Raw genomic sequence first — 20,595 nt, 5'->3', positions numbered from 1 at the left:
CAGAGAATGTTTTCTTTTATGTCCTTCCCTTCTTCTAGACTTTATGGAATCTGGGAGGCCAGGAATCAAAGGGCAGGGTGATTATTTTACAGATAAAGGGGGACAGAACTGAGAGATAAAGTACCCTTCATTGGAAAGAGACAAGCAGACGGCTAGAGAGATAGCACAAATTCAACTTGCAAAGGAAAAGTCACTTTAGGACTAAGGGGTATATCATAAGAACTTTCCCAAAAGTCTCACTTAGAGTGCATTCTGTACTTTCTCTGCCATGCCCAGACATTTTTTCATTCTGGAAACTCTCTCTATTCACTCACTGGAAGAATTCTCTCTTTCCCTGTGGCTCCTCCCAGAACCTACTTTTAAGCTGAGCACAAGGGCATCCATGGTTTTATTCACTCAAAACTCCACTTTTTCTACTATCTTCCTTGCCCTCCCAGTTTCTCTTTATATTTCTTCCTGTATTAGAATATAAGCTCCTGGAGGGCAGTACTGTCTTTCTGCTTCTATTTGTTTACTCACCACTTAGTACTTGTAGTAATTACTTGTAGTAATTACTGAACAGAGCCTGGGAGAAGAAAGGACTCCTAGTAACAAGGAGGTGCTTCCCAGGGTTACCTGTGTCAGCCTGAAATCCAGACCAGATGAACATGACCTCTACATCACTGAAAGTTTTCAGGGAAGCTTTTGTGGGCTAGTATGAAGGTCACCTAGCTCTGGCTTCTGTATTTGAACAGGACCTTTTCCAGTACTCTGGAGGCTATTCCAGGATCATGCTTGCCTCTAATTGCCACCTGTCTGGATTCCTACAAGCCATTTCTTCCTTTGAATTTACCTGCAGTGGAATCTCACAGCATACAACCTGCAATAAGGTTCAGAGGGCTTGAATAGTCTAATCAATCACCTGCTTCTCTCAACGGCCCTCTCTCTAGACACTGATAACTATTCCAGAACTATTTCCAATAGTTATTAAATTCTCCATTCTTTCATATCCTCCCCCATGCCAGTAATCCAGAGTCCCTGGCTGTCATAGGACAAACCCCATTCCCTAGCCCCTTTGTTACTCTCAATATCTTCTACCATATTTCCTAAATGTTTTACTCCAGATTTATCTACCAGTTTCCTTGTGCTTTCTGGAATGCTTGTTCAAACTTGTTTAATGAATGGGTTCCCACATGCAACAAGATGCTTGTATGTGTGCAGGGTTTTCTTTGTAATGGCTAAAAAGGGTGCAGAAGAGACATTTCTATCCTCTTCTCTCCCTCCTGCTTCTTCAAGGAAGACTTTAATTTCCAGTGGAAGCAGGAAGTTGGGACCAGTGACCATCTCTCTAGTCTCCTCAGAGAGAAGAGATGACAAGCTAAAATTTTGTTTATTTGCTCCCTAAAATATTGTTAGTCTCAAGAATATAATCAAGTTCAATTAATTTCTAGACTCTATCATTATTGGGGGAAAGGAAGATATCCTTCCCCAAAGCTCCTGTATCTAAAACTTACCCTTACCCTTACCCATCAAATACCAATTCCACAATGAACACATACAATAAAGAAACCCATTTGTCCAAATTATAGCAAGACAGAAATCAGAGAAGGCATTCATCAGCAACACAGAGCAAAGTTGCTCTTCCATTGAGAATGAACTCAATCAAGAGAGAAAGTTTTAGGTCTCATCCAAGAACAACAAGAATAATATCATGGCTGGATATTAAAAATTGGACCTTTCTTGGTCCCTTGACTTTTGAATGCCATCATTTTCCCTGGATAAATCTCAGAAGAGACATCCTGTCCAAAAGGACAGTACTGACAATGTCACTGCCATACTCAAAAGTCTCTAATGGCTTCTTACTACCCATAGAATCAAATATAAAATCCAGCTTGGCTTTTAAAGTCCTTCACAATCTGGTTCCTTCCATCCCTCTGGTTATCTTACATTTTTATCTGAATATTCTATAACTCAATGACACTGGTCTTATTACTGTTCCTCACACATGATACTCCACATCTACTATAGGAAGCCTCTCATAATCCTTCTTCATTCTAGTGCTTTCCTACCATTAACTATTTCCTATTTGCAGAGTGTTTGTATGTATTTGCTTGCTTGTTGCCTCTTCCATTAGATTGTGAGCTCCTTGAAGTCAGGAATTGCTTTGTGGCTTTCTTTATATCCCCAGGGTTTAGCAACAGTGCCTGGTATCAAATAAGTGCTTAATAAATACTTATTGACTGACTGACTGACCTCCCAATTCTTTGCCTTTTCTCTGGTTGTCCTAGCCTAATTACCCTAGTTTCTTGTGCATGTTAGAAGTTGTTCACAGTCTATTCCATTGCTAGTGACTTCCCTGTGGAATGATGGGTATATAACTTATATTTACAGAGTTGCTGTCCTGTTGTTTCTTCCATTAGAATGTGAACTTCTTGAGGTCAGGGAGTGTGATTTTTGCCATTCTCTGTTTCTTCAATGCTTAGTAGAGTGTCCAGCCCCTATTAAGTGCTGGATAAATGCTTGCTAATAATATTAAAAGATTACAAAGGATGACAAATTTGAAGTTATACCAGGATATGTCAGGTCACTTCAACATCAACAAAACAACAATAATAAAAAGTAATACAATATATAACAATAACAAAACAACAATAAAGACATCATGATTATGGCATTAGAAACCAAAAAAAAAAAGCTTTTGACAAAATACATACCCAATTCTATTTAGAATGCTGAAAATATAATAATGAACATTTTCTTAATTTGACAAATAATATCTATATAATCTATATATTATATCTATAAATCCAAGAGATAGTATTACATTGAAGTAGAGAAATGAAAGGTCTTTTCAGTAAAAAGAATGTCTTTTATCACTACTATTGTTTGAGATAGTTACGGGAATGTTAGTTTTACTGCTCTTTTTGTAGTGGCAAGAAATTAGAAATTGAATGGATGCCCATCAGTTGGGGAACAGCTAAATAAGTTATGCTATATGAAGCTAATGGAATGTTATTGTTCTATAAGAAATGATTAGCAGACTGATTTCAGAAAAGTCATATTAAAATATGAACTAATGCTGAGTGAAGTGAGCAGAACTGGGAAAACATTGTACATAGTAACGACAAGATTATGTGGTTATCAACTGTGACGAACTTGGCTTTTCTCAACTTTACAATGATTCAACGTAATTTCTACAGATTTGGGATTGAAAATGCCAACTGCATCCAGAGAGAAAACTATAGGGATTTTGGTCTGATTTTTTTTATTTAACATGTCAAATTTGTTTTTTTTTTTTTTTTAATAATTACATTATATTTACACTCATTTCTGTTCCGATTTTTTTTTCCCCTCCCTCCCTCCACCCCCTCCCCTAGATGGCAAGCAGTCCTTTATATGTTGGATATGTTGCAGTATATCCTAGATACAATATATGTTTGCAGAACCGAACAGTTCTCTTGTTGCGTAGGGAGAATTGGATTCAGAAGGTATAAATAATCCGGGAAGAAAAATAAAAATGCAGATAGTTCACATTCGTTTCCCAGTGTTCTTTCTTTGGGTGTAGCTGCTTTTGTCCGTCATTTATCAATTGAAACTCAGGTCTCTTACATGTCAAATTTGGAAATATGTTTAAAAAGATTGTACATATATAACTTATATCAGATTGCTTGCTATTGTGGAATGGGGGGAGTTAGGGGAGGGAGGGAGAAAAATTTAGAACACAGTTTTACAAGAATCAATGTTGAAAACTATTTTTATATGTATTTAGGAAAATAAAATACTTTGGGGAAAAAGTGTTAGCTGTAGCAAAAATATAAGAAAAAGAAATTTGAGAAATGAACATTGAGTCAAAAATAAATAAAATTATCACTTTGGGCAGATAATTATTTACTTAGAGGCCCTTAGAGATTCAACTAAAACTTATCTTAAACAATTAAAAACTTCAACACAGTAGTCAAATATAAAATAATTAATCATCAGCCTTGCAGTATATTAACAAAATTCAGTAGAAAAAGATAGAGAAATTCCATTCAAAAATACTTACAAAATATTTGAGTCTGCCAAAGAATTATGTGAATATTACAACATATTCTTTATAGAAATAAAAACAGACACACATAATTGGAAAGATATTAATTGCTTATGGTTAGGCTATGCTAAAAAAAAAAAAAAAAACTTTTTAAAATTACTGCCTTAATTATTTACTTTCAGTGCAATAACAAACAAACAAAAAAACCACTAAAGGGCTAACTAAATTCATCCTGATAAACAAAAAATAATGGATCTCAAGGGAAACGATGAAAAAAATGAGGAAATGAACCTAGCAGTACCAAATTTCAAACTATATACTAATCATCCAAACTATTTATTAGTTTAAAAAAATCTGTGAAGGAAATGATATATACAATACACCTCATTCCTCTCCAGAATGTCTTCCAAATTCTCTCTATCATGCATCAGAAACCTCTTCATTCTGAAATTTACTCCAGCCATGGAATTTTTACTTTGGAAGTATCCTCTGCCCTTTTCATCTCTCCCTCTAATTAGAGAGAGGGCTATTCCCAGAACCTCCAGTTAAGGTCAGCCATGTCTAGTTCCTCTAGCTACTTCCAAGCTACTACAGGACCAATCTTTTCTATCATGTCCTAATGTACCAGTACTTTCTTATCCCTGTCCATATCATCTTTTTAATTCCGTTTTATGTTGTGTTACATCTTTAGAAAGCAAGCTTCTTGAGGGCAGGAATTTTCTTTCTGCTTATACAACATTGGCATTTCTAATACTTAGATGATGATTAACACATATTTAATGCTTGCTGATTTATTGAAATGTTTGTGGACATACAGAAGCAAACAAACAGTAGCATACTATTCGACAAATCCAAGTACCCAATTGTAGGGATACCTCAGAGGTATCGCAAATTTAGTTACAGACCACAAGAAAGTGAATATTGCAGTAATAGTAAGTCATGAATTTTTAGCTTTCCTAGGGCATAAAAGTTATGTTTATACTGTATATATGTATTATACTGTATACAATCTATTAAGTGTGCAATAGTATTATGTTTAATATATATAAGTGTGTGTGTGTATATGTAAATATGTCTTCATTTTTAAAAATTGCTATCATCTGGGCCTTCAGCAAGTTGTAATTTTTTGCTGTTGGAGGGTCTTGACTCTATGTTGGTAGCCACTGACTGAGCAGGAGGGAAGTTGTTGTTGTAATTTCTTAAAATAAGACAACAGTAAAGTTTCCTTCATTTTGACAGACATTTTCTTTCACTCAAGAGTTCATTTTAGGGTTATTAATTTGCCTAATTTCATATTGTTGTGTCTCAGGAAATAGAGGGACCAAAGAGAGGGAGAGAGACCAGGAAGTGCTGGCTGGTAGAGATGTCAGAGAATATACATTTATCAATTAGTTTTATATGGGAGTAGTTTGTAGGACCCCAAAACAATTACAATACTAACATCAAAGGTCACTGATAATAGATCACTTTTAACAGATAGAATAATGAAAAAGTTTGAAATGTTGAGAGAATTACTAAAGCAAGAAACAGAGAAACAATGTGAACACATGATGTTGGAAAAATAGCTTGCTGAAAGCAAGGTTGCCCCAAATCTTTCATTTGTACAAAATTTGGTATCTGTAAAGTGCAATAAAGCAAAGAGCAATAAAACGAAATATGCCTGTACTAGGGAAACGACTAAGTAAGTGAAAAAACCTCGACAATGAATTAAAAAGCAGAATAACAGTTATTAGGTTTAGATCAACATTGCATGCCATATATCAAAAGAAGCTCCAAATGAATACAGAACCTAGATAGAAACAGTCATATCATAAATAAATTAGAAGAGCAGGCAAGAAGAAAGCTATCAACAATCTTATGGGGGGAAAAATGTTCCAAATCACTAATAAGAGAAATGCAAAACAAAACATCTCATACCCACCAGATTAGCAAAGATGATAAAAATGGTAAATAATATTTATGATAAAAGGCCTTATTCATCTAGTTCTACTGAAGAAAACACTTTAAAAGAAAAGAAACAGAAATCCCAGAAGAATGGAGGGAGGGAGGGAAGGAAGGAGGAAGAGAGAGAGGGAAGGGGGAGGCTGGGAGGGAAGATTACAAAGAGGGAAAACAAGGAAAAATTCTTCCACTTGAGATAGTTCAGACTCTTCTAATAGTAAATAGGACATTATTCTACATTGCTGATATTTAATTATATTTAACATATTTGAATTTGCTCCCATAATTAGGCTTTGTATTAAACTCACACTTTCCAAGCAAGCATTCCTCCTTTAATAGTGACAGTATCACTCCTGACTTGCACAGGTTATGTCTATAAGATAATGAGAAGCATTCTCATAAAGCTTACTTTACTTACTTTTAAGTACTTAAAAGTACTTACTACTTTTAAGGCAGATCCCAGGCACAGTCCAGATATAGAATAAGCACTTTAAAAGTGTGTTTTATCTGAGACTTATGCAAAGTGAAGGAGCAAAAACAGAAGAACACTGCACATAGTAACAGCAATATTGTATATATGATCAGTTGTGAATAATAACTATTTTCAGCAATACAATAATCCAAGATAATTCTAAAGGACTCATAATAGAAAATGCTATCTACATCCAAAGAAAGAACTGATGCAGTCTGAATGCTGATTAAGGCATATTATTTTCATTTTCTTTATTTTTTTGGTAGTTTATTTTGACCTGTTTCTTCTTTTTACAACATGACTAATATGAATTTTTTTTTTGAAAAATTGTTATTGATTTTCTCTGACTTTTCTCTCCTCATTCTTAGCATTGCTTTAAAAGTATATTGAAAATGGCATTCAATCAACAGGGAAAAAATATCTAGCTAGCCAGGCAGCCTACCTAGGAGATGATGTTCTTGCCAAGTCAACTACCTATCTACCTCCCAAGGCTTGTGAATTTAGAAGTGAAATGTTTATTTGGCAATCAAATCCCTCCAGATGTTCAACATCTTCCCATGAACACTGCAAATTCAAGTAGCTATATATTGTTAGTAGTAGCATGATGTCTTTTAGCACCAGGCTCTTTGAAAATTTTAGGAGAATAGTATTGTCTTATGAGTTTTGATTGAGATTTTTTAGAATGTTTAAAAAGAAAAAGACCAATCCAAGTTGAATATTTATTCCTAGCATTGCCACTCACTTAAGTGATTACTATTTGTAACAGCAACCTTGTAAATATGCCATATTGACATTTGTAAAAGTGATACCTCAATTATAGATACTTGTATTCAAGAAGAGTATGAAATCTTCATTAAGTTTCATTTTTATCAGATTCAGTATCAAAATTTTATGAACCTTGTATCTATTAGGGTAATGGAGAAAACTTTTAAAAATATGAAATATACTTCCATTTGTCTAAAGTAACTTTAAAATATTTTTGAAGCAGAAACAAATAAAAGGAAAAAATAGGAAATTTGGAGGGAGCCATAAATAAGCAGGACAGCTTTGAAACTGGGTTGAACTTATTTTTTGTTTTTTAGAAGAAGCAAAATGTATGTAATAGGGATTCTACTTTTTTCTTCCAATTCTCCTTTTTAATTCTTCATATCCGGCAAAATCTACATATAATGATTGTTACGTTCAGAATAACAAAAAAAAAATTATTTAAAATACAATGACAGAGTTGGATTACATGATCTCTATGGCCCCTTCTAATAATTCAAATTTTATTTGAATAAGATACATAAACAACAAGATCTTTACTCTTCAGTATCTTCAGCTTATAGATCTTTACTCCCTCCAAGCTAAGGGTAAATGTAATTTATGTGAGGACTGGAGATGGTTTGGAAATTCCCAAACCACACAGAGGAAGCCATAGAAATTGAGAGTTGAAGGAAAGAAACAGAGGGCTCCATCCAGTAAGAAATTAATGCAATTACTTCAATGGGGTAGAAAGGAGAAGAAAAGGAACAAACCTTAAATCACTATATAAATATTAACTATTATTATTATTCCTCTCCATTTCTATACTCAGAAAATCATGTCTTATAACAATTAAAAAAAAGAAGCAATTTCACAAAACTAACCAATACAGTACATTGATTCTGATAGTACTCGGTCCATACTTAATAGTCCAGCTCCATGGCGCTAATAAATGGAAAAAGGTAAATTTTCTCATCTCCTCAGAGCAAGGATTAATGATTATAATCAGACAACATTCAGTTGTTTATTCTTTTCCTATGCATTGTTGTATTTACTGTATCCTGTTTTTCTGGTTCAGCTTATTTCCTGTTGCATCAGTTTATATAAGTCTATTCATGCTTCTCTGCATTCTTCATATTTGTCATTTCTTCTGAGCAGTAATTTTCCATTATTTTCACTTACCACAATGTTTGCTCATTCTCCAATTCACTAGGCTTCCTATTTCATTGCTTTGATCTTCTACTGATTTTACTAAGACAATGTGAGGTCCCTTTCCCTTGAAGTTGACATTAGGGAGAATCCACAATCTGCCTTTCCATGTTTCCACATCTATTCACTCAGACCACTGTTGTCACAACACAGCCTAGGGTGGAAGATTGAGAATTAATAAGAGCCAGTATGGCAATTCTTAAATTTTCTCAGATTTTAGTGAGGACTGGTGGGAGAGGATGGGTCTTGGGAGGGGATGAACCATTATAAAAACATGTAAACTCTTCAAGTTTAAGAAAAAATAAAAGAAACATTGCCTCAGAAAGTAAGGTTGTATTATGAGACTATGGAAAGGATCTTTTATTGCATCAGTTCAAAAGAATTCTTAGTAGATAAGTCTCAGGGAGCTACCTAGAACATAGAGAAGGTAAATGACTTATCCAGGGTCCACAGCTTATAATTGTCCCTCCCAAGATTTGAACACAGGTTTTTCCTACCCCAACCCAGTACTCTCTAATCTCTATAGAGCATTTCTTCTCACAGGATTTTTGGGGATGGGTGGGTAGACAAAAGATGGGGAATAGAGAGAGACCTGACGTTATTTCACCAGTATAAAAAGCATCAGATAAGAAAATTCCTTCTACTAATGAAGAATTGCACCTGCTCTGTAAATTGTATTCTTAGAGCAAAAATTCTTATCCTAGGACTTGCAGACCCCCCTTGGAGGGAACCTGTGAACTTGGATGTTGGCGGGAAGAGGAGAATCCTTATTTTTATTAACCTCTAAATAAAATTTAACATATCCCTTAATTATGAATATTTTAAAAAATTATTCTGAGAAGAATCCAAAAGCTTCACTGGAAGGCACACAATATAGTTATTTTTTTAAATTAAAGGTTGTGGGATTAACTCAAGATTTAAACTGCCAGGATATTATAGAAAGCAAGTTTTCCTGAGGTGCCAATTCCCTCTCACTCTAAAAATAATCAATAGTAGTTGGTAATAAAGCTCACATCTAGGGAAGTATGTTCTCCCAACAATCTCAACAATATAATAAGTTATATGAAAGCAAGAACTTGAATCTAGACTTTCTGACTTCAAATTCAAGGCTCTTTCAGCTACATTATGTTAGAAATAAATAGTTCATGTACACTATGGCAGAAATAGTAAATGGGTTTGGACTGAATTATAAATGGCTACTCACAGAAGTTGGGATGTAACTTTTAGAATATGTGCCCTCTCCATGGGGCTGGCTACTGTAGCGTCAGACTCTAGATTGAATTTCAGATTTGGTCCCCATTTTCCGACCCAGTCCAATAAAGAGTCAGTAAGCCAGTAAAGAAAGTTCTCAAAGGAAGTCCCCAATTATCAGAAAGGGAAGATATTTTGGGGAGAGAAATATTATAGTTGGGACAGCCAGATGGGGCAGTGGATAGCCTAGAATCAGGAAGACTCGTCATCTTGAGTTCAAATGTGGCCTGCAACATTGTGTGATACTGAACAAGTCACTTAGCCCTATTTGCCTCGGTTTCCTCATCTATGAAATGAGCTGGACAAAGAAATGGCAAATTCAATATCTTTGCTAAGAAAACTCCCAAATGAGGTTGTGAAATCAGATACCACTTGAAAAACAACTGAACAAAAGGTGTCCCTGTAGCACCCAGAAGTCTGTGTCTTCCTTACTCTATCCCTCAACAGAAAATGGCAATCCAAAAACCTCACATTCAAAAAAATGAATGTTAAAAAGGTAATAGACAATAAAATAGAAATTTAAAAATCTTCACAGACCAACTTGTCTCTATTTCTTGAGATGGCAGGACTGGGAATTTCTCCTCTAATTTCTTCAATTCCCTCCCTTCATCTGTCTGTCTCAACTGGGAGGAGGAAGGGAAAATACAGGGTGTCCCAAAAGTATTAATGCAGCTTAAACAATAATATTTTAGAAGTGCAGACATCTGGAACATCCTATATTTAGCTTATTTTTCTCCTAGCCACACTTGGAAGCTACAAACCAACAGAAATGAAAGACAAGCTCATGGTGCAAGAAGCAGACAGAAAGAAATTCCCAAGTTCTGTCTCTATTCTACCCCTGGAAATTTAACTATGAAATACCATATAATGGGCTCATAAAGAAGCTTCCAAACTTTACCTGACTCAAACTTTTATTACACCTTCTCCCAAAAACATATACACAGATTATAGAAAACTCTCTTTTTCCGAGGAGCTACTTCATTGGTTTCTGATAAGCACACAGGAAGAGGTACCCCCCCAAATTCAGCCAGTCTAAGCCTGGCTTACAAAGTTGGGACCTAGCCACAACATGAGGTTTTCTTAAAGAATAAGTTCTTACTGATTCAACCATGCTGTAGAACAATTTGGAATTATCCCCAAAGTGCTATAAAATTATGCATACCCTTTGACATAGCAATATCATTACTAGGTCTCTATTCAAAAAGAGATAAAAAACAAAAAGGAAAAAACCTATGTATACAAAAATATTTACACCAACTATTTTCTGGTAGCAAAAAATTGGAAATCGAGGGAATGCCCATCAACTAGGGAATGGCTGAACAAGTTATAGTATGTGATTGTGACAGAATACTATTGTGAGCAGGATGCTATCTGAATTACATGAGCTGATACAAAGTGAAATGTACTGTGTGTACAAAGTAAAAGCAATATTGTAAGATGATCAATTGTAAATGATTTAGTTATTTTCAGAAATACAATAATCCAAGACAATTCTGAAGGATTTATGATGAAAAAATACTAACCAAATCCAGAGAAAGAACTGATGATGTCTGAATACAAATTGCAGCATAGTTATTTTTATTCCATTTTCCTGAGGGGTTTTTTTTGTACTATGTTTTCCTCCACATCATGATTAATATCATAACCCATATTGAATTGTTTGTCTTCCAATGTTAGGGATGGGAAGGAAAAGATAATTTAGAACTAAAAGTTTTAAAAATAAATGTTAAAAATGTTTTAAATTTTAAAAAATACATCTAACATAAAAGAGGTTCTCACATTTTTCTTCTTCTATTTCTACTGGATAAAAAATTAATTTGGTCTTTAAATAGGTTTTGATAACCTAAAAACCTCCAATTAAACAAGCTAAGCCCATATTATTTTACACTGGATTCATTTCTATTAGGTGAATAAAAATGTATTCCTAAAAAAAAAAAAAAAAGAATTCTTAGAAATACATTTCTAGAGGAAGCAATCCTCATTTTGAACTTCTAAGATAAGGAAAAAGAAAATGAGAATTCACTCAACTCATTTGTCTTCTGATCTGACAGTATTCAAATATGCAGAAGAGAGAAAAAGGGGTTATTTTAATGAAGATAAAAGGTATTTCAAAAGTCTATAACTAAGACACAAGTTCAGCAATTATCTCTTACTTAGATCTGTTGCTTTAAAAAATATCAGTTCAGGTTCATTATTTTTAGCTAAGAAAATCAAGAAAGTGGGAGAGAAAAGAAATAATTTCTCTGAAACCATTAAAATGAATTATCTATTTTTATTTCTTCTAAACCTATATAGTTCCATCTCTCCCTGCCATTATCACCAGAGAATCTTGCTTCATCCTTATTGAGAATAGAGACTTCCTTGATAAAGGCCTCATTTCTAAAATATATAGAGAATTGACTCAATTTATAAGAATTTAAGCCATACTCCAGTTGATAAATGGTCAAAGAAAGAATATGAACAAATAATTTTCAGATAAAGAAATTAAAACTATTCATAATCATATGAAAAGTTGCTCTAAATCACTATTGATCAGAGACATGCAAATCAAGACAACTCTGAGATACCACCATACACCTGTCAGATTGGCTAAGATGACAGGAAAAAATAATGCGGAATGTTAGAGAAGATGTGGGAAAACTGGGACACTGATGCATTGTTGGTGGAGTTGTGAACGAATCCAACAATTCTGGAGAGAGCAGTTTGGAATTATGCCCCAAAAGTTATGAAACTGTGCATACCCTTTGATCCAGCAGTGTTTCTATTGGGTTTATATCCCAAAGAGATCTTAAAGGAGGGAAAGGGACCTGTATGTGCCAAAATGTTTGTGGCAGCTCTGTTTGTAGTGGCCAGAAACTGGAAACTGAGTGGATGCCCATCTATTAGAGAATGGCTGAATAAATTGTGGTATATGAATGTTATAGAATATTATTGTTCTATAAGAAATGACCAGCAGCATGATTTCAGAAAGGCCTGGAGCGACTTACTTGAACTGATGCTGAGTGAAATGAACAGGACCAGTAGATCATTGTACATGACTTCAATATTATATGATGATCAATTCTGATGAATGTGATTCTTTTCAGAAATAAGATAATTGATGCCAGTTCCAATGATCTTGTGATGAAGAGAGCCATCTACACCCAAAGAGAGGAACTGAATGTGGACCACATTATAACATTCTGATTCTTTTTGTTGTTGTTTGCTTGTATTTTATTTTCTTACTCATTTACTTTCTTTTTTTTAAATCTGATTTTTCTTGTGCAGCAAGAGAATTGTATAAATATGTTTACACATATTGGATTTAGCATAGATTTTTAACATGTTTAACATATACTTGATAGCTTGCCATTTGGGGGGGGAGGAGAAAATCTAGATACAAGGCTATGCAAGAGTCAATGTTGTCAAATTATCCGTGCATTTGAAAATAAAAAGCTTTATTTTAAAAAAAGAGAGAATAGACTCCTTTGCTTTCTGCTTTTCCTTAATTCTACATTACAATACCACTAGCCATCATACCCCACTTTATTTTTCTGATGATAAAATGGTCCTTCCTTCCCATTAGAGTGATCCTGGACAAGTTGCCCTTTTGCCTCAGTTTCTTCATCTGTAAAATGAAGGATCTGGATTTGATAACCTCTAAAGGGATTCCTTCTCAACTCCAAATCTAAGATGATACAACATTACATCTCCTATCTTTTCTCCTTTGCAATCTGTTTTCCCATGGCCACTGCCATCTTTCAGAAACCTTTGTTTCATCCTAAATCCAGTTCAAATTATCAGCTCTTATATGAGAACTTCCCTGATCTGCCCAGCTACTAGTGCCTCTCCACCCACCTGAAAAGAGTTAAGAGATCACAGTCTGATCCCTTGTTTTACAAATTAAGAAACTAAGCTGGGAGAGGAGGTGATTCATTCAAAGTCACAGAAGAAGAGCTGGGATTTGAAACCAAGGTCATTCTGGCTCCAAACCTTGTTCTTTTTTCTACTATACCACAGATGTGGTGAGCTGAGAAAAAAGTGAAAAGTTTTTAGATTGTAAAATTGAGTAATGGGCATGATGTGTGTACTAAGACATTTACTGACAATTTAAAAGATGAGGGAAAAAGGGGCAGAGAGATGCTAGGTAGGCCTGAATTGGGGCATTGTCCATGTGAGTGAAGGGAATGAATAAGATGGAGGGGGATTGGGTGTGGAGAGTAAGAGGAATGAGGTTACAAACATGGGTGATGGGAATGATGTGATAAGCAACATGTGATAGGAATAATACTTGGTAGAAATGTGAAGGATGGATTGGACAGAGGAAGCTGGAGACAGGAACCGGTGAACAAACATTTGTTAAAAGCTTGCTTTAGGAGTCAGTATAGAAGGTACTGAGGTTTGATGGCAATGAAGATGAGTCAGTGTGACTGTAAAATCACTGATGTCTTTGAAGAAACAGACTGTATTCAGTGATTGATTGTAAGACCTAAGACAGATTTTGCACATTAGACTCTGGAAAGCAAATTTTGAAGGGTTCAAAGAAAGAATAAACAGAATCCCATGGACTATAATTCTAGAGAGAAGTAAGTTTAGGATGAATGGGAAGTTCTCAAGAATGAAAAATCTGAAGACACAAATAGAAATAATTTGGGAAAAGGAGAAATAGTCTAAAAATATTGGGAGGGAACAATGATCACTATAGATTTGTAATAGACATGTACAATACGTAGATGGAAACAGACAGCGACACCTAGAGGGATAATAAAGGCCAAATACAGAAGTGCAAAGAACTTTATGACTAGTATGAGGAGTGTGAAAACTCAGAATGAGTTGAAGCTAAATAACAAAACTAAAGAAAACAATAAGGGTGTTGGGGGTAAGGGAGCAGGTTAAAGCTTTATTATAAAACAGAAAAGCAAAAAAAAAAAAAAAAAGAGAAAGAAGCATCAAAGAAAGGTTAGGACTGCTACTCCTCAGGGCACATAGAATTACAGGGGAGAGAAATATTTTGCTTCTGTTTTTCTTTCCTGCCAAGAAAAGTGATCTTTATATGCAGGACAGAACAAAAATAACTAACAAGAGAGCTAAAATCCAAAATAGGAAGGGAACTTAAAGAACTGAAAATATTGGCAAATGTGGTTGCTAAATTATTCTCAATGATCTTCAAAAGATGGCAAAAAGATACCAAGAGATTTGGAAAAGGGACAAATGTATCCATTAAAAAAAGAAAAAAGAAAAAGAAAAAAAGACGAGATTAGCTTCTATAACTGTAAACTAGTAAGTTTAACTTCAATTTCCAGCAAAATTCCAAACCAGTGCTTTCAAAGTGTGTCTAGGAACCTCTGGAAATCACTGGGGTCTTTTCAAGTGGGTCCAAGAGGTTAATATAAATTCTATAATATTGACATCTTCCTTAATTTCTAAAACAGATTTAATAGATGTAACCATATAAATAAAAACTCTTGGCATTTTCAAAGGTTTTCAAAAATTTTTTAAGAGTGTAAAGGGATACTGAAGTTCAAGAACCATTGCTCTAGAATATTGTTAAAAAGATGGTTACATCTGAAGACATTTGAAAAAAATCAGTGATAACTAAGAGCTGTTTGATTTCTTCATACATTGTCTGCACCTGTTCACTGGAAGATTTCAGTACCAGCCCCAATTCTGATCATGGGTGAGGAGTGAAAGGATGGAACTCACGAAGATAGTCAAAACAGGAGTTCATTTATTCAAAATTCCCTCAGTCTTATATATTCTAATATTCTTACATAACTATAGGATACTACACATGCACAGGACCACATAAACAACTTGCTATTGTGTGCAGATGTCTCCTTGTCGCATTAGTATAACTCTGCTTTACTGCAACACAGGTTGTCACACCCCTGACTTCTCAGAAAGGCAGAGATGCCCCTAATGGGAATAGGGAGCCAAACCAGACACATCAGCAAGTTCCCTTGCTGGGCTGGAGGGTCTTATACCTCAGAGTTCCCCCACTATGACCCTCTATAATACATCACACCAGAATACTTATATTTCCTTTTTTGACAGGGTTTTCTAAACTGGCAAATCAGAGAAAGGTTATGAGCAGTTTCTTTTTTGTTTTTTAAATCATTTGACATATTTTTTTGTGGGTAGATTACAAATACATATGAGCCAGGCCACAATTCATAGGTGGATTGAGAGCTTGTTGATAGGCTTAACCCAATAAGGAATTATTAATCCCTCAAAGTCCATTTAAGAAGGCCCCAGGGATTTATAGTTGGTCTTGTGCCACTGTCCATGGAAGCCATCCAACTCCAATCCAAATATCAGAACTCCCAAGGGAAGGAACAGGTAGAAACTGAAGAGAAGCACATTTAATTATGATGTATGGAAAAACTTTTATTTAAAAAAAAAAAGCAGTGTGGTAGATATACACTAGTCCTGGAGTCAAGAGATACTGTGTAACCCTAGTCCAAGTGCCTCCCCCGAAAAATCAAACACTTTTAGGGATGTTATTGAGAGTATTCTTGTTCAGGCATGAGATGGGACTAGCTGGTTTCTGATATCCTTTCTAAATTTCAAATTCCGTGAGGCAGATGGCATACTTCCAATCCCTTACAATGCATCTTTGTGTACACACACACACACACACGTAGTCAAATTTAATTTAATTTAATTTTTGATATGCCTAGAAGTATTCTTAGATGCTTGTATTCTAGTTCTCTTTCCACACAAGCAGAGCAATTAACTGATTATCAAGAATTTTTTAAAAGCTAAAAGAAATGTGTCCAATGTTAATAATGGGAAAAAAATCACTTAATGTTTTATGTTATTAATAATTCTATTAAGCAATTTGCTATTGTTCAAACTTTAAAAAAAAAAAACTGCCCTGAAAGCTGATTTCTCCCCTCCGCACAAAGTTCAACCATTAAGACAGTTTCTAATAATTACCTTTATGTGGGTGGGGACTGGATGCTATGAATAAGTCCAAACAAAAAAGTACTAAATTTTAGAATCAAAAGACCCAGAGGTTTAAATCCCAGCTCTATCACTTTATTTCTTGCTGATCTTGGACAAATCATTTAAGTTCTTTAGTCTTAAATTTCCTCATTTATAGAAAGTTTGGCCCAAATATTCCTAAAGCTCTCTTTCAGCTCGACAATCCGTGGCAGAAGCAATGGCCAGGCAACCCTTAATCCAAGTTTCCAGAGACCACAGCCTTCACAGTTCACCAAAATATTTCACTTCCAAGATCTCTGGATGTAACTGGGGGAGAAGGAGAGAGATGCTTAAGTGGGTGAGTGTAGGTGTGTATAAGCACTTCTAAATGAACGAACCATCTGCCAAAGCAAAAATAGGCATCTAAGGTTTACTGAATTTGGGCAATGAACTGTTTGTTCTCATACAAAACAATGCTCCTGGTAAGGAGGGAAAATCAGCAGAATGAGGTTGTAACATTTCGTGCTCCAGGAGGTAAAGGTGGTGTTAAAACCTTATACTGAAATAGGAGGGTTTTTCAAAGGACTTTTTTCTGTGTTATCCTTTAAAATATATTCTCCTATTATAAGGCTGACGTATATCTAAAAGCTCTTGGCTTGAGGTGCAGCCAAGCTAGCAAAGTAGCCAAGCTTTGCCCTGCAACTCCTCCAAAGAGATCTAGAAAATGCACCAGACCAAGTCCTCATCCTAAAATCCAATAAAAAAATCAGGAGTTCTTTTTCCAACCCAGGCTGGCAGAGTCAGAGGAATTTAGCTAAGAAAGACTCTGTGGAGCCTTGGAGCACAGGGAAAGGCTGGTACCAGCACAAAGAGACCCCAGAGACAAGAGAGGAGCCTCAATAGGTGACAGTGACAAACTCTTCCTCACTATTCAGCTCCAGTTCCTAGGTCCAGAGTGCTGAGGTGACAACCTGTGACTAGTGGTGATGGTGCAACTCAAGGCCCTGGGACCTATACTGAGAGAAAACCAGTGGCAAAGGCCAAAGCACCTGTGTGGCTCAGATCTTAGGAGTAGAGCAAGGCCTTAGTTCTAGCGTCCAGCCTGAAAGCTGATGGAGAAACGAGAAATCCAAAGGGGCCTCTGCACTTCTGTCGCCGATCCAATGGAGCTTTTCAGCAGGCTGACAGTGATTAGCAAGTCAACTGGAACTCCAACCAAAGCAATGCCCTTTTAGCATGTTCCCCCTGGATCAGAGCATTTGGGGAGCACTCCTGGTCCTGAGCTCTTCCAGAGATCCTGGGAAAACACAATATTCAATAATCCCCGGAGGCAGCAGGAGGACCAGCCTAGACATCACCTCCAGAAGTGTGTAGAGCTTTGCCATAACAAAGCATGAACTTGAAAAACAGGCTGTACAAATGAGCAAAGAGACAAAGGATCACATCCTAAAAAGTTATTGCGGTGACAGGGTTGCTCAAGATACAAACCAAGAAGAGCAAAGACTCAAAGAAAAAGAAAAATTGGGCCCAAACAGTAATGTATCATGGATACTATTAACAAACATTAACAATGGCCACATAAGGGTGAACCGTCAGAGCTACGTATTTTGAAATAACCACGAGAAGCAAAAAAGGCAAATACAAATGAATAATTATTAAGGATAAACTGTTTACAATACAATATGGAGAGATGATGCCTGTGTCCCCTCCAAGTCCCATCAGTTCACTTGGACAAAAGGCCTATTAGAGGTTCTGTTATGTTTTGATGGTCCTAAAAGGGCAATGAAAAGAGCAAGGTAGAGGAATGGGTTGAGAAAGAGGAGAAGAGGGATGTCATAGAGGTGATAGAAAGATTTAATTGCTTTTTAGAATGAAAGCTGATACAGCAAGTAAATTTTAGTTCATAAAGGTTTGTTTACATGTGTACTGTACAAGACTCCATGCTGGGTCAGGGAGATTATCAAGACTAAAAAATTTTCCCAAAAAGTTAACTACCAGAATAGAACAACAACTTTTAGGGGAAAGGGACAGAAATGGCAGTAACCTTATGTTGTCATTGTTAATATCCATAATACATTATTATGACCAAGCTCCTTGTGATATAAGAATCTATGAAAGCACACTGTTTATATGGAATTGCTCCTGTAATGCTATTTCATCTAATGCTTTGTTTCTGCAAGACCATGTAACAATATTGACAAGGATACATCTACAAAATTTTCAGTATCAGTTTTGCTAAGGATGATTATAGTTTCTTTTATATCCAAATAGTTATTACCTTATTTTCACTTTTTTCTGGTATAAAACATGAAGCCTGATACCTTCTTTTGCAGTATTCCACAGAAAGTGCCATTTCTCTAAACAAATCTTCAGCACTTCCTTATTACCTAAATTATTCAAATTTACTCCCCGTTATAAGTTTCTCCACAATCTGGAAGCACCTGCCCTTTCTATATACTTCTCCATATGTTCCACACTTAAATCTAATTAGTCTCCTTTGCTTCCTGAAAATACCCTTAGCTTTCTGACCCTTTGTTTTTGTTCAAACTATTCCATGTGTCACTCTTATAAAATTCTATTCACCCTTTATATGCCCTAATTCAAATTTAAAAGGAGAAATAACATTTTAATTGCACTTTACGATTTACAAAGCATTTTACAAATATTATCTTGTCACCACAATAATCCTGGGAGGTAGATACTATTATCATCCCCATTTTAGAGGAGAAAAGGAATCTCTGAGCAGAAGTGATGTAATTTTCAAGGGTTATATAGTTAGTGTGAGACTAGATTTGAACTCAGGTCTTCTCTGCAAGTCCAGCACTACCCAATAACAATATCTTGCACAGAGTAGGCTCTGGGCAGTTGTTACTGATTTGGAAAATTAAACCTTAGGAGAAATATAGCGGCATAGGGAAGTATAATTAAAACTTAGAAAGCTTAAGCATCAATAAATTTAGAGCAGGGCATGTTTCTTTGATATACACTTCTGATGAGCTTGCTCTGATTTCTTATATGAGCCAAGAACATAGTCCTTTTTGCCAATTCCTTGTTTGTCTTATGAGGGAAAATTAGTTAATCCATTAATATTATGACTGAAAGACCAAAATGTCATTAAATCACCAGAAGCTTCCCAAATGGCTAAAGAGAGTCTAGGTTCAGAAGAATTGCAAGGTAATATATTGGAAAGAGCCTTGAATTAAGACGTGCTGGGTTCAAATGTAGACTTTCACTTACTTTGTGTGACTGAGCAAATCCTCACTTCTTTGGCTTCAAGTTTTCTTATCTGTAAAATGGAAACCTCTGTAGTCCTTCTAGCTCTAAATGTGACTATGAATACAGTCCAAAATTCCAAAAGGATGTTCTAGGAGTTTAGATTCCATCCTCCTATAGATAACCTGACATGCAGTTTTCAGCCTAGAAATGATTAAAATTAAGACTAGGATATTTGCGTTAAGAAATAGGTTACAAACAAGGTTTTGCAAGGGTGAATGTTACAAACTATCGTTGCATGTATTTTGAAAATAAGCTACTTAAAAAAAAAGGGTTAGAAAGCTTAGGTAACCATTGGAGACACACATACACACAGATACAGACACAGACACAGACACAGATACAGACACACACTCTCTCTCTCTCATTCACTCCCCTAATTAGCTTACCAGAATATAAGAGGTTTGGGATTTTCATTCCCCTTGTGAATAAATCCTAAAACGTGATCTTATGTGGAAACAAAGGACAAAGAGGAAAAGGAAAGTGGGTGCTGAAAAGGCACTAACAAACTGGAGCATCTGCCAAAATAAGGGAGAATTGGCAAGTAGGGTTTAAGTAAAGGCAAATTTTGGGCCCAAGGTATGCAGAAGCCTTGAAGGGAGAAAAGAGAAGGAAGCTCTCCAGAAAGCAGCACCCCCCCGCAGTTTATCCAAGGACCCAAGGGCAGAAGGTCCCTCACACTTAACACACCATGTCACCCAAAGAATACAACTAACAAGTAACAATATCAAGAAATTCCCGTAGTAGCAGAGAAACACAATTTATAGACAAAAGCCATTTCACAAAAAGA

The 20,595-nt window shown here is 35.6% G+C and overlaps 1 protein-coding gene across 1 annotated transcript in view; it reads left to right on the top strand.

Annotated features, from left to right (window-relative positions):
* KCNK12 (potassium two pore domain channel subfamily K member 12) overlaps positions 1-13,721 on the top strand; it is a 105,676-nt gene extending 91,955 nt beyond the window's left edge. Inside the window, exon 4 of the mRNA XM_051975226.1 lies at positions 12,713-13,721. The gene's annotated coding sequence lies outside the window, so the exon portion shown is untranslated. The remainder of the gene's footprint in view (positions 1-12,712) is intronic.
* Positions 13,722-20,595: the final 6,874 nt, after the last annotated feature.

This window comes from Antechinus flavipes, chromosome 2 (assembly GCF_016432865.1).
Source record: "Antechinus flavipes isolate AdamAnt ecotype Samford, QLD, Australia chromosome 2, AdamAnt_v2, whole genome shotgun sequence".
NCBI lineage: Eukaryota > Metazoa > Chordata > Mammalia > Dasyuromorphia > Dasyuridae > Antechinus > Antechinus flavipes.
Note: the sequence above shows the minus strand (reverse complement) of the source record. Positions and strands in the feature narration are given on the sequence as shown.